Source organism: Apis dorsata, unplaced genomic scaffold (genome assembly GCF_000469605.1).
Source record: "Apis dorsata unplaced genomic scaffold, Apis dorsata 1.3 scaffold_67, whole genome shotgun sequence".
In the NCBI taxonomy this organism is placed as follows: Eukaryota; Metazoa; Arthropoda; class Insecta; order Hymenoptera; family Apidae; genus Apis; species Apis dorsata.
The window spans coordinates 162,440-174,292 of NW_006263365.1; the positions used below are offsets into that span (position 1 = coordinate 162,440).

At 32.3% G+C, this 11,853-nt stretch overlaps 1 protein-coding gene and 1 long non-coding RNA gene across 14 annotated transcripts in view; both read right to left on the reverse strand.

Moving 5' to 3' along the window:
* LOC102672787 (kinesin-like protein KIF13B) overlaps positions 1 to 11,853 on the reverse strand; it is a 130,034-nt gene that overhangs the window by 87,591 nt on the left and 30,590 nt on the right. The gene's annotated exons all lie outside the window — the stretch shown is intronic.
* Positions 8,402 to 9,234, reverse strand: LOC116186862. Its single transcript, XR_004151913.1, has 2 exons — positions 9,122 to 9,234; positions 8,402 to 9,087 (listed from the first exon to the last, which is right to left on the reverse strand). It is a non-coding gene; the product is annotated as an uncharacterized LOC116186862 (long non-coding RNA).

Consider the following 11,853-nt stretch of genomic DNA (forward strand, 5'->3'; position numbering starts at 1 on the left):
AGTCATTACTCGAGCTGATCATAGGTTAGGTGGGCAATGATCAACATGGCGTCGTGGCATCTGAATGGATTCATTCATCGGTTGGAGGGTTGGAGTTTGATTCGAAATATGAGAATATTTGAAAGTGTATGATGATAATTGAGGAAGTCTAATGAAATTCTAGACAGGTGAATACTGAAAAATTTATTTTTTAAATATTGACAAGAGAAGCACTACTAGTTTCAGAATGGAAAGTAGGTTATGTATATGTCAATTAATTTTTTAGAAGATTAATTTTTAAAATTAGGTTCTCTTGCCTATAAGTGGAGTTTAAATAGGATTAGAAAGAAGACGTATAATATAAGAGTAACTTTAGAGATTTATAATACGATCGAGAAATAATTTTTCGAGAAATAAACATTTAAGTGATCTTTTCAAATGAAATGAAGCTTCCATTTGGAAGAAATTCTTGAAACTCAAAGAGATTAAAAACATGTTATGAGAAATAATATTTTGAACTCTTCGTATTAATATTAATATGTATCTTTTTACAATCTATCCTCTTAACGAAATTTTCTTTACACAAGAATGAAATTCGATTATTTCAGAAAATAATACAATGGATAAAATAAAACTATAAGAACGTAATAATTATTACAATAAAAATGCTAAATTACAAACATAAGAATCACGTTCTTGTGTAAAACATCCTCCAGTTATAAATAAATATTCCACAAAACTTTAATTACTAGCTACTAGTTAAAACTGAAGCGAGAGAGAGAGGAAAAAGAGAAAAAGAGTTGATTTATCCCTCTACCAACAATATCAAGCGCGAAAAGGAGCGTTATGAAGATAAATAGCCCGCATATTTCACTGCTCGCCAATTTCTCGCGTGTGACAGACAGAAATCAGAGATTAAAAAAAGAGAAAAAAGAAGGAGGGAGGGAGGAAAGGGAAGAAGAAATAAATTGATCCAAGAACCTCTACGCGGACGTGTAGAAATATCGACGCGTGAAAATCTTTGTCGAGGAGGGAAGAGGGGGGTAGAAATAAGCCCCGAGATAGCCTTGTGAAATCTTGCTAAAATAATGCTCGTAAAGGAAATACACGCGGTGGTGCACTGTGAAACGTTATTTCCGTCGAAAGGGTTCGTGACTGGCTTTTATTGACCCATGGGAATCTCTCATCCCCCGGAATCACGGTCCCGTGAAACGAATCGACTGGTCGGCTGAATAAACTTCTCCAACCCCCTGGATACAAGATTTCCTTCTCGTCGTTACAAGAAACGAGAGCCACGTTTCTTGTCAATGATATCTAATGATAAAGCGATGGATCGAGGATTGCTTTGATCTGTGTTCTCTCGTTGAAGATGATTTTCGCGTGTTCTTTTTAAATTTGTTTAAAATTTATCGAAATTTTTAATTATCGAAATATTTTATTTCTCGATGTCAAAAGTATTTAAACTTTTGAGAAATTCTAAACTCATAAAAATTGTGGAATTTGAAAGGAGCAGAAAATTGTTGAAATTTTAAAAAGTCGTTTAGAAAGAAAGTTTAATTCGAAAAAATTTCACAATTTTTTTTTTTATTACACTTTTATTACTATTTTTATTATACTTTCTTTCTTATAATATATACATCGTTCTTTCGTTAACAGTAATTTGATCGTTGAAATGGAATACACTTTCTATTTCAGAAAGAAATATAAGAGAGAGGATTCTTTTGAATCTGACAGATAAAGGAAGAGATTCGATTATGAAACGTAATAAAATTCTATCGGAAGAGATAGATACACGCAAAATCTAGTTGATGAAATTTCAGAGAAAGGAGAAAGTAAAGAGAAGAAGAAATGTTTCAAAGACATTCTAATCTAGTTTTAAATAGAGAGAGAGAGAGAGGGAGAGGGAACACTGAGATGGATTTATTCAAATTTTGATCCAATCGAATCAATTAATTAATTTTGTTCGAGTTTGAATTAATCATTTAATTCATATGGTGGCACGCTTGTAATGCATTCAGATAGATTCAAATCGGCCAATATTGTAAATGCTGCTAGATTGCATGTTTGACAATCTCCCTTGTGATCTATTACATACGATGCCACAGCACAAAGTGTTTCTGCTTCATTAAATCGGAATAGGAAGAGGGAGGAAACTCGACATCGCTAGAATTAGATTGGATAATTAAATTTAGCATTGCATGTTCAATTTATGAACAGCCACATAAGAATATTTTTTTTTTTTTACAACTATCTATACAATATTTAAAATTAAGAGATTTTAATTCAACTTTTCAAAAAATCAACAGTTTCGAAATTTTAAATCCCTTAAAATTAAAAAATACTTCAAAATACTTTTTTTTTTTTTAATTCAAAATCAATTCACCATCCTTCCACGTTTCACAACTTCCTATACTATATATAAAAATCCAATAACAATCCCACGCAACAAAGAAACGACGATAGGATCAAAAATCCCATAAGAAACGAGCATTTCGAAAAAATTTCGGTTAAAAATCCCTTTCTATCTATCCCGTTCCTCGATATTCATATTTGCATTCGAAAGACGATCGAGGCACTGAAAAAATCCGTTTGAAAAGTATTCGATCATTTATTCGATTCATGTTTTTAATACTTCGACTCGCATGATCTATTCCCTTCCTGTGCCTTTAAGACTTATGCAAACACGCGATATTTCGACGATGCAACCCCCGACTCAAAGCAAATTTGTCATCCATCGTTCGAATCAAGAATTACGCTGGATGGGGAGCAAAAAAGAGGGATGAACGGTAGTAATTGCTTCTATTCAAGAAACCTTGCGATTGGGGATGCCTCTGATTGCAAAGAATTCGCGATGGAGGTTACATGCCAAGAGTTTCTTAAAGAGTTTTCTTCTTTTTGGAAGAATGAACATGATTAATTAAGAGTTGGATATGGGGGAATATTTTAATCAGCGTACGAAGAGGATGAGTTCTTTTCTCTTGTTTTGTGTGATTGCTGTGTTTTTGTCAACAATTCTTTTCTAATTTATTTCCTCCATTTTATTTCTTCGATTTCTATTTTTATAATGAAAATATAAGAAGCAGATAGAAGAAGATTCTTGATATAAAAACTTAGAGAACGATAAAAATTTTTATTATTTATCTCTTAATTTTAACAATAAATCGCAATACTTCAAAAAAGTTGCCGAAAAGTCGCATAGAAATTGGTTTTTAAAATTAGTATCGATAGTTGGAATATCAAAGTTGGAAGATATTTCGAGCTATTTCCAAACTTTCGAAAAGCAATGAAATCCGATTTCAATATTTTCTAGCTCACTGTAGCATTTTTGAAACCTATCTCAAATCTACTTTTAAAAGCAGAAGTCTTCACGTGCAATAAACTTGATACGACAACATAAAAGGATATTTAAATCCTCTTTCTTTGCAGCAAGAAATATCTCTTGGAGTTGGAATAGCAAATATAACTTCTCTATAGAACTTGTAAAACGTATATGGAATATCAAAACAACTATTTCAAATATTATAAAAATGTACTTGTGACTTTTATTAATTAATAAATTCTATTAAGAACACTTTACTCCTGATTAAAATTTGGAAAAAAATCGAGTATAGAATATATAATTGAATTTACAAATTATAAAAAAATTTATCCAAATAAAAATTCCAAAATAATAATTTTAATACAGATACGAAATTAAACATTTCCAAATTTTAAAGACCATCTCAAAACTCTCAAAAGTATTTCTTTGCCTTGCAACAAACTCGAGCAAAACATCGACACTTCAATTTACTTTCTTCGCGGAAGAAGATCCCTGATCCTGAGTTCAAAACTTAATCGTGAATTTCTGTTGCAAAACTGGAATAGAGGAAGTTCATGCAAATGTATTCATCAACTATGAAACTATGAACTAAATCGTGCCACGAAACTAAACGCAACAGAAATTGAAGAAACTGACGTAAACAGCATCCACGAATAATGATCGAGCCAACATATCCCTTTCAGAGGCAACAACAAGAGGAGAAGCCAGAGCAAACGTCCAGAAACACGATCCAACAAAGCATGTACACACACATAAAGTGTAATAAGTTTATCCTTTATGCAGGGTGAGCATATTCTTTTTTGATATTTTTGAAATTGTTTTATTAATAACAAGTTCCTCGAAATTATTAAACTTTTATTTGAATATTTCAAATAAAAATTCAGTATTATTATTATTTGATTTGGAATCGTAGACTGCACTAATTAATGCAGATTTTAATCTACCACTAAGCTATTTGTAATAAAAGATTGTTATTTTAAAAAATAACTTGAATTTTGAATAAAATTTATGATATGAAAGACAAAGAACGACATCCCTTTGCTCTTTTTTTGTCTTAAAATAAAGTAAGTTTTTTTAATTTACAGAGTAATTGCAAAGTTATTTCTATAATTAAAATGTTTATTTTGAAACTTGTTTAAGTTTCTCCTTTCTAACTTTCATAAATTAAAAACAGCCCCTATTAAATAAATAATAACGAATTTATAAAATTTTTCAATCAACAGTTTGAAAATTATTTTAAGTCTCGACCAACTCACAACCTTCCATTTAACCATATTTCCTGCATTTCCCATGAAACGAATCCAACCAAATACACACAATGCACACAAGCTTTCAAAGCAAACTCGAAAGTAACAAGCTCCATCTTACTAAGGAATCGAGCTGAACGTAAGCTGCAGCCTACGAGTCAGAAACAGTCCATGAAGGTAACAGAATGTTCGCTGCCATTACACGGAATTAGGCGAAACACGAGACTAAAGAAAGAGACTAAAACGAAGAAGGAAAATGAGTAAAAAAAAATCGAGCGATGAAGTCTGGAAAAAAATAAAAAGAAAACGGAAAGAAAACGTAAAGACGAGAGAAAGGGAGATTGGAAATGGAAAGGGGATGGAAAGAGAGAGAGAAAGAGTTGGAAAAGAGGAAAATTAAGAGAAAGAAGGTGGAATCGTCCTTCACTACTTGCCATTTTCGTCCTCGACCCGAGAAAAGACCGCATTAGATGTCCTTTCCACCCCCTACCTTCCCTCCCTCGCCCTTCTACCTTGCCTAGTGGCCTGCTTTCCGACCGCAAACCTCGTCCGTACCCCTTTTACTAGGGAATTAAAAGAGGTAAGAAATGTGTATGCGAGAGAAAGAGAGAGAGATGCTGAGAGAAAAGAATGGAGCGAGAGAGAAAGTAACGAGGTTGGTGAATGAAAGAGAGAGAGAGAAGGAAGATATAAGTGAGTTAGTGAATAATTAACACTAGAAGCTCGGATGCGGTCATTTTGACGTTCCTGCATTTTTTAACCTTCGTTATTTTCGTACTATTTGAACTATTTGAAGGTCTATGGATTGTTATATAATTAAAAAATTGTTAATGCGATTCTACGTTAATTCTAATATATTATATCCTATATATTCGAATAGAAAGAAATATCTGAAATTAAAGAAAACTAGGAATCGAGTATAGCTAGGCTATAGCTATTACAATTTCTAAAGTTTAAAAATGTTTCGAAACTCAAAAAATTTCTATGAATCATAATATTGAAATCCACACGTCATACGTGAAAGCTGAAACTTCATTAAAATTTTAGTTTTCGACAAATTTCTTAGGAACGAGAAAGAAGATATTCTCTAAGAATTTCAAACCACTCTTATGAAATTTCTTCGAATCTTTCACGAATCTAAAAAATTTTCCAGGACGTTCTTAAATTTCTTTTTTAAATTCCTATTTTGAATACTCAACTACAAAAAAAAAGGAAAGAAATCACGTACGAGACAACGGTTCACGATCTTAAATTTCTTTTTTAAATTCCTATTTTGGACACTCAACTACAAAAAAAAAAAGGAAAGAAATCACGTACGAGACACGATCAACTCACGATCGAGTGCAGAGGATTAAGGGCATGCGAAAAAGAGATATAAACGATGAAGTGTGTAAAGTTGACAAGTACGATGTTCCAGAAGAAGAGATATGTTTGTTCAAAAGTTGTTATCCTGAGTGCAATAAGTACGGGGGACTTGAAACAACGGATAATCCTAGAATAACATTTCTTTAATGCCTCTGGCAACAATTCAACTACTTACTTATATTTCTTTCGCAATTGAGTTTTCGTTCGTCGTCGAGGGGTTGGTTTAACGCTCACCCCTGCGCAACGAGATCGGTTCTGTTCATTTGAATCATATGAAATAAGTTACAATTAACTGTGTACTCCTGAAATTTTAAAGTATTGTTAAATACTTTTATATCGAAAAATGGAAAAATTTTGAATAAAGTAAGAAAAAAATTATTACCATCTATGAAACTTGTTTATACTTGTTCAATCATTTCTTTTTCCCCATTCCTATTTACAAAATTACGAATTTTAGAAAAATTACTAATAATTGAAATTTTAATAAATGTTTCTTTTTTTTAGTAGTCGATATTAAAATCCTATTACTATACCAGAGACAACTGTAAAAAAAAATAAATATGCATTTCTATAATAACGTTGTAATATTAAGTAAAATTAGATCGAACACAATTGAAATTACTTATTTTTGATTATTCCAGAAGAGAAACTGAACAACTATGGATTATCAGGGACGAGTTTAGACTTTCACGGCTTTATGACCAGAGAAAGTTGTCGCTTTTGAAGCGCTCCACCAAGTTCTCCATACGTAGCAACTTGGAAATTGAATCGCTCGCTATTCGTCGCTATTGTCGCGAACGTCTGTCCGTCTTCATTATGCAATTCAATTTCCGTGCAAATTCCCTTTGCCAGCCGGAATGCTAAAGCGCAATTGGTCCTTTCCTCCTTCTCCTCCTCCTTACGAGTCAAGAAAAAGAAATTGTTACTTTTTGTGGAACTCATTTTGTGGAACAATCTCATTAGATAAAATTGTGTTTGGGGGCGTTTGCTCATTGTTTGGAGAAAAAAAATGAATACATTTACTGGAAACAAGAGAGGGATCATATGAAGTAAATTATTTTTTTTATATAAAACTTGAAATAAGAAGAAACAATTCTAAAATTCTTCATTGGAATATTCAAAATTTCGAAATTTTATAAAATTACCAATAATACCCAAAATTTCCCCAAAAAAGTTCACATTTAAAACATTCTAATTTCGAGTTTTCAAAAATATTTTGAATATTCCAAATGTTGGAACGTCCTAACAATTAAAAAAAAAAAATTCAACAAATTTTCCTTTCTTCCTTAAAATCTCAAATCTAAAATTCAGAGAGGATAACATCCTTCTAATTGCATCCATAGCATCGTCAAGGATTCCCTTCACCTCGTCCCTTCGTCGAAAAAACAATTGTCAACTCAAACAGTCCTGTCACGAAATACTTCGTTAATTGTACAACGTGGTGACGCGTTAATGTTCACTGTCAGGAATCAGCAACGAATCAGAGAGGGGTACACGTCACCGTTTATAAATATAAATGCACACGATACCTGACTCCTTCGATTCCTTCCTCCCCTTATATTCCAGCGATTATATTCCCTTCAAGGCTGATCGCAGCTTCTCCATATTCAGGATGACATCCTTCGAACATCAGCAACCTATTACGCTCCCGTCACTTGGCATCGATAAATATTAAAGAAGATAAATAGCCTTGCATCGATTACAATCAGGATGAGGGAAAAGTGATTTTTATGATCACGTAGTTTGGAAAGATACTTTGGATTCGTATTTCTTACACCTGAAAATTTTTACATTTTAATATTATCTATTCGTAAGAAATTAATTATTGATATAGATTATTATTGTAAGAATTAAAAAAAAATTTCTTTTTGAGTGAATTACATTTTGTTACACAGGAAAAAATATAAATCCTAAAATTAAGTTACCTATTATATCGTAAAGAAGATGTATCATGAAATAACTACTTTTCAATTTTTCGAATTCTATAATATATTACAATATTAGATGGATATAAATAAAAAAACATTATCATTAATATATCGATCGATTTATATTTAAAATAAGTAAGTGTCCATGCGTTTTCATAACTTTTATCAAAATATCATTTTCATAGATAAAAATCGACGTTTTATTGCACGCTTACGATCCAAAAAAGTCAGAAACAGATCAGAATTGTCCAATTACATCCAAGTATCATCTTTCCTTATCGATTCTCTATTAGATATCCGATAATGTTAAAACGCGATACCACCCTCGTAATCTCGCTGCAACGATGGATGCGAAAGGAAATTTCCACCACCAATATCCTCCTTACAGATATTATCTATTCTATTAAAGCTTCTCGTCTTCTGCACAACACTTAATACACGTAATGCAAAATTTCATCTCAGTAGAACGTCAAACGCTATCGCTGTTACGATGAATACCCTTGGGCAACGAAACCGTGAAATCCTGTTTGAAAGTGTTCTTCTCTCTCTTTTTTTTATTTTTTTTTTTATTTTTTTATTTTTTCCTAGGATGTTGAGAAAAGTTTTGAGAAGAGCCTCCAGCTTAGAAACTCTTCCATGCCAACTTTCGTCGAGGGTAATTTTAATTCGCGTTATGACTTCGTCTCGCTATGTATCGGCTTTTACTACTAAAGAATATTATGTTAAACATTCTTAGAAAGGAAGGATGTAATTTTCCAACTTGTATATCAAGAGAAACTTTCCTTTTTCTTTTTTTTTTAATCTTGAATTCCTATCATTTGATTGGAAATGATCCAGAAAAGTTTTAGTCGAGTTAATTAATTTTTCAACTACATTCATCAAATATTAGTTACAATAAAATTTTCGTATCATCAATGATCATTGATATTTGAACCAAATTATTTGTTCAATAATTTCTATATCTCTTTTCTTTTAATATTGATCAACGATAATCGTGTCGTCCATTAATCATCAAACTTCTCTCAAATTTAATCAAATCTTGTCACATTTGTTCCTCATCGAATATTAACCATTGTTATACACTAAATTAATCGCTAAACAGATTTCCTCAAATCATCAATCATTAACATCATTTCTGTTCTAATATTCGCTCTCAATCATTTACGATGATCTATCAATTATTAAACTTCACTCAAGTTAAACTTTGAACAACATTTCCCAAATCAGCATCGTTCATTCACGTACATTTCTGACATTTATCATAAGCACGATAATTAAAAAACATCCATTCATCTTCTTCCATCATTCATTATAATCACATGGAAATCATTGATATTCTTCAAACTACGTCAAATCGTCACCAAACTACGTCCAACATTCGTCGATTCATCTTACACAATAAAACTTCGTCAAACCCTTAAATCACATCAATGATTAATGATCAAGATCATCAAACATCCTTCAATTCCTTCAACCTTAAATCATCGCTAATCCACGTTCTATTCACATTCTTCCATCATAATCGAACTAAGATTATCTATAATCGATTATCAAAAACAATCCCTCCAACTTAAAACTACAAAATACAAAATACAAACCACTGTCCACCATTCAACAACCATAAATTGCCTTGAATCCTCTTCACGATTCTCTGGAAATCGTCATCAGTCATCGTCAACCACGCGCCTCTTTAATGCACGACATAAACGTCTCTGAAGGAGATTCTATTTACACGACCTCATACTTGTCGCCACCGCCAACTCGTGGAAACTGATGACACACGGTTAAGGAAGGGAAGAAGAAGCAAGAGAGTGAAAATGCTTTGGCAAACGAATCCTGTTTCCATACGTTTATTACGTGGATCGGTTTTCAACTCGAAACACGCGTCATCCTGGATTTTATTGTCACGATACCAGCACGATTTACGACCGCCATTGGCTGGTTGGATCGCGCAATAAAAGTCCATGTTATTGGCAGGAAGCTGCCGTTACGTTATTACGCACGAGTTCATTATTTCCGTCTGGCGCTTGTACATCTCGATGAACGACAAATCGTCTTCGTTCAGTGAGGGATTTTCGTACTTTCGATGCAAATAAGGGGGGAGAAAAATCTCTAATAATACAGAGATGTCTCGGAGGATTCATTCCTCGATATTTGAATCTTTAATGCCTCCATTGGATTAATCCGATGAATAAATCCGTTTCGAGGATTTAAAGTGACATTGGCAATATCAAGATCGATTCAAATTGTACCACTAAGAATCACATTGTTTTGTTATAATTGAACAATTGAAATTGATTTTGTAATATATGCATTTTGAATATCTAATCTTAAAACATTTAAATTGATCTCAAAAATTACAACATTTTCACAATGCAAGACAAACCTTTGAAAACATAGATCTCAAGATTTCTTCGAAACTCTATCCAATAGCCTATCATCTCATCTATCTCCAAGCATCCTCACCCCACGAAAATCTGAAAAATATAACCTCTCGTCGTATCATCGTTTCTCGTGGATGAAACTTTCTCGCTGGATGAGAAGAGTTTCTGTAAAACGTCTGATATTCGGAAACGAGAGTGCTCGTTTTGGCCAGGATGGCGCCGAGGGAGATCCACTCGACGAGCATCGCGGATATTTTCAAGCACCACAGAGGGGGAGGGAGATGCGTTTCCAGCTCGTAATTCGCCAACCGGTTGTAAACGTGTTTATACACGTGTCTATGTGAAACATGATTGCACGTGTTGGTTGGCAGTTGCATCGTGGAAAAAAAAAAAGAAGAAGAGTTTGCATCGAGCGTCAGAATGAGTCAGAACGAGGCTCGTGCATCGAACGAGATAGGATCCGAAAAGGGGCTTTGTGAGGTGCTGTTCCACCGTGGAAAAATTCACGAGGACGGGGCGGTGTTTTCAACAAAGACCGATTATTTATTGCTACGGCTTGCATGCATAGATAGTGCATACGGAGAGGAGAGGTTTGACCAGTTAGTCAGCGTTGCTAGATGCACGGTATGGATTATGAGTAGGCCGATGGTAGGCTCTGTATTTTCTCTCTTTGTTTTTTGAAATTTATTATATCGACACTTTTTATTTTGGTATTATAATTGATGGAACAGGATCAGACGATTGGAAATTTTGTGAATTTTTTGTTGATGTTTATTTTGTTTGAATATTTAAAAATTTAAAAATTTCTTGCCATAAAATATTATTTTGTAACTGAATGAACTTTTTTAGTTGTTTTTTCGTTCCGTGATTTTATATTTCTTGTTTAATATCAGAATATAAAATCAGTTGAACGAAACTTTTATTTGGATATTTCGGAAAAATACATATGTGAGAGCAAACAAAAGCAATTTTATATATTAATACTGAAATAGTGCTAGCAAAAGTTGTAAAAAATATTTTCAAAATCCAGATGTAACTTGAAAATACATTTAATGAATATATATTTGTACATACTACTTGTCATACTAAAAATCTAAATCAAAATATACATTTTATTTATAATATTTTCCTATTTTACGAATAAAAACTGCAAAAATAAAATATGCGAAATTATTATTTAATTAAAATATTTTACATCATAAATCTAATTTAACCAAATTTAATAATAATTAAATTTGATGACGCCACAAAAAATGACTATTCGAAAGACCATAGAGCAATTTTGACTCCAAAATTGACAGAAATATAAAAATACAAAAGATTAAAATTTATACGAATTATAGACCGATAATACGCAAAAAAAAAATTATTCTAAAAAAAATACTGCGATTCAAAATGCACAATATAATCGGAATTTTATTATTGAATAGAATAATCTTACGATTTTTAATATACTATTATGCACATATTCGATTCAAATTAATTACAAGATACTCACAATTGCGCAAATATCCTAAATTTGAGAATGTTAGAGCATAGAGCACCATAGAGCACCATAGAGCAATTTGCTCCAAAATTGACAGAAATATAAAAATACAAAAGATTAAAATTTATACGAATTATAGACCGAT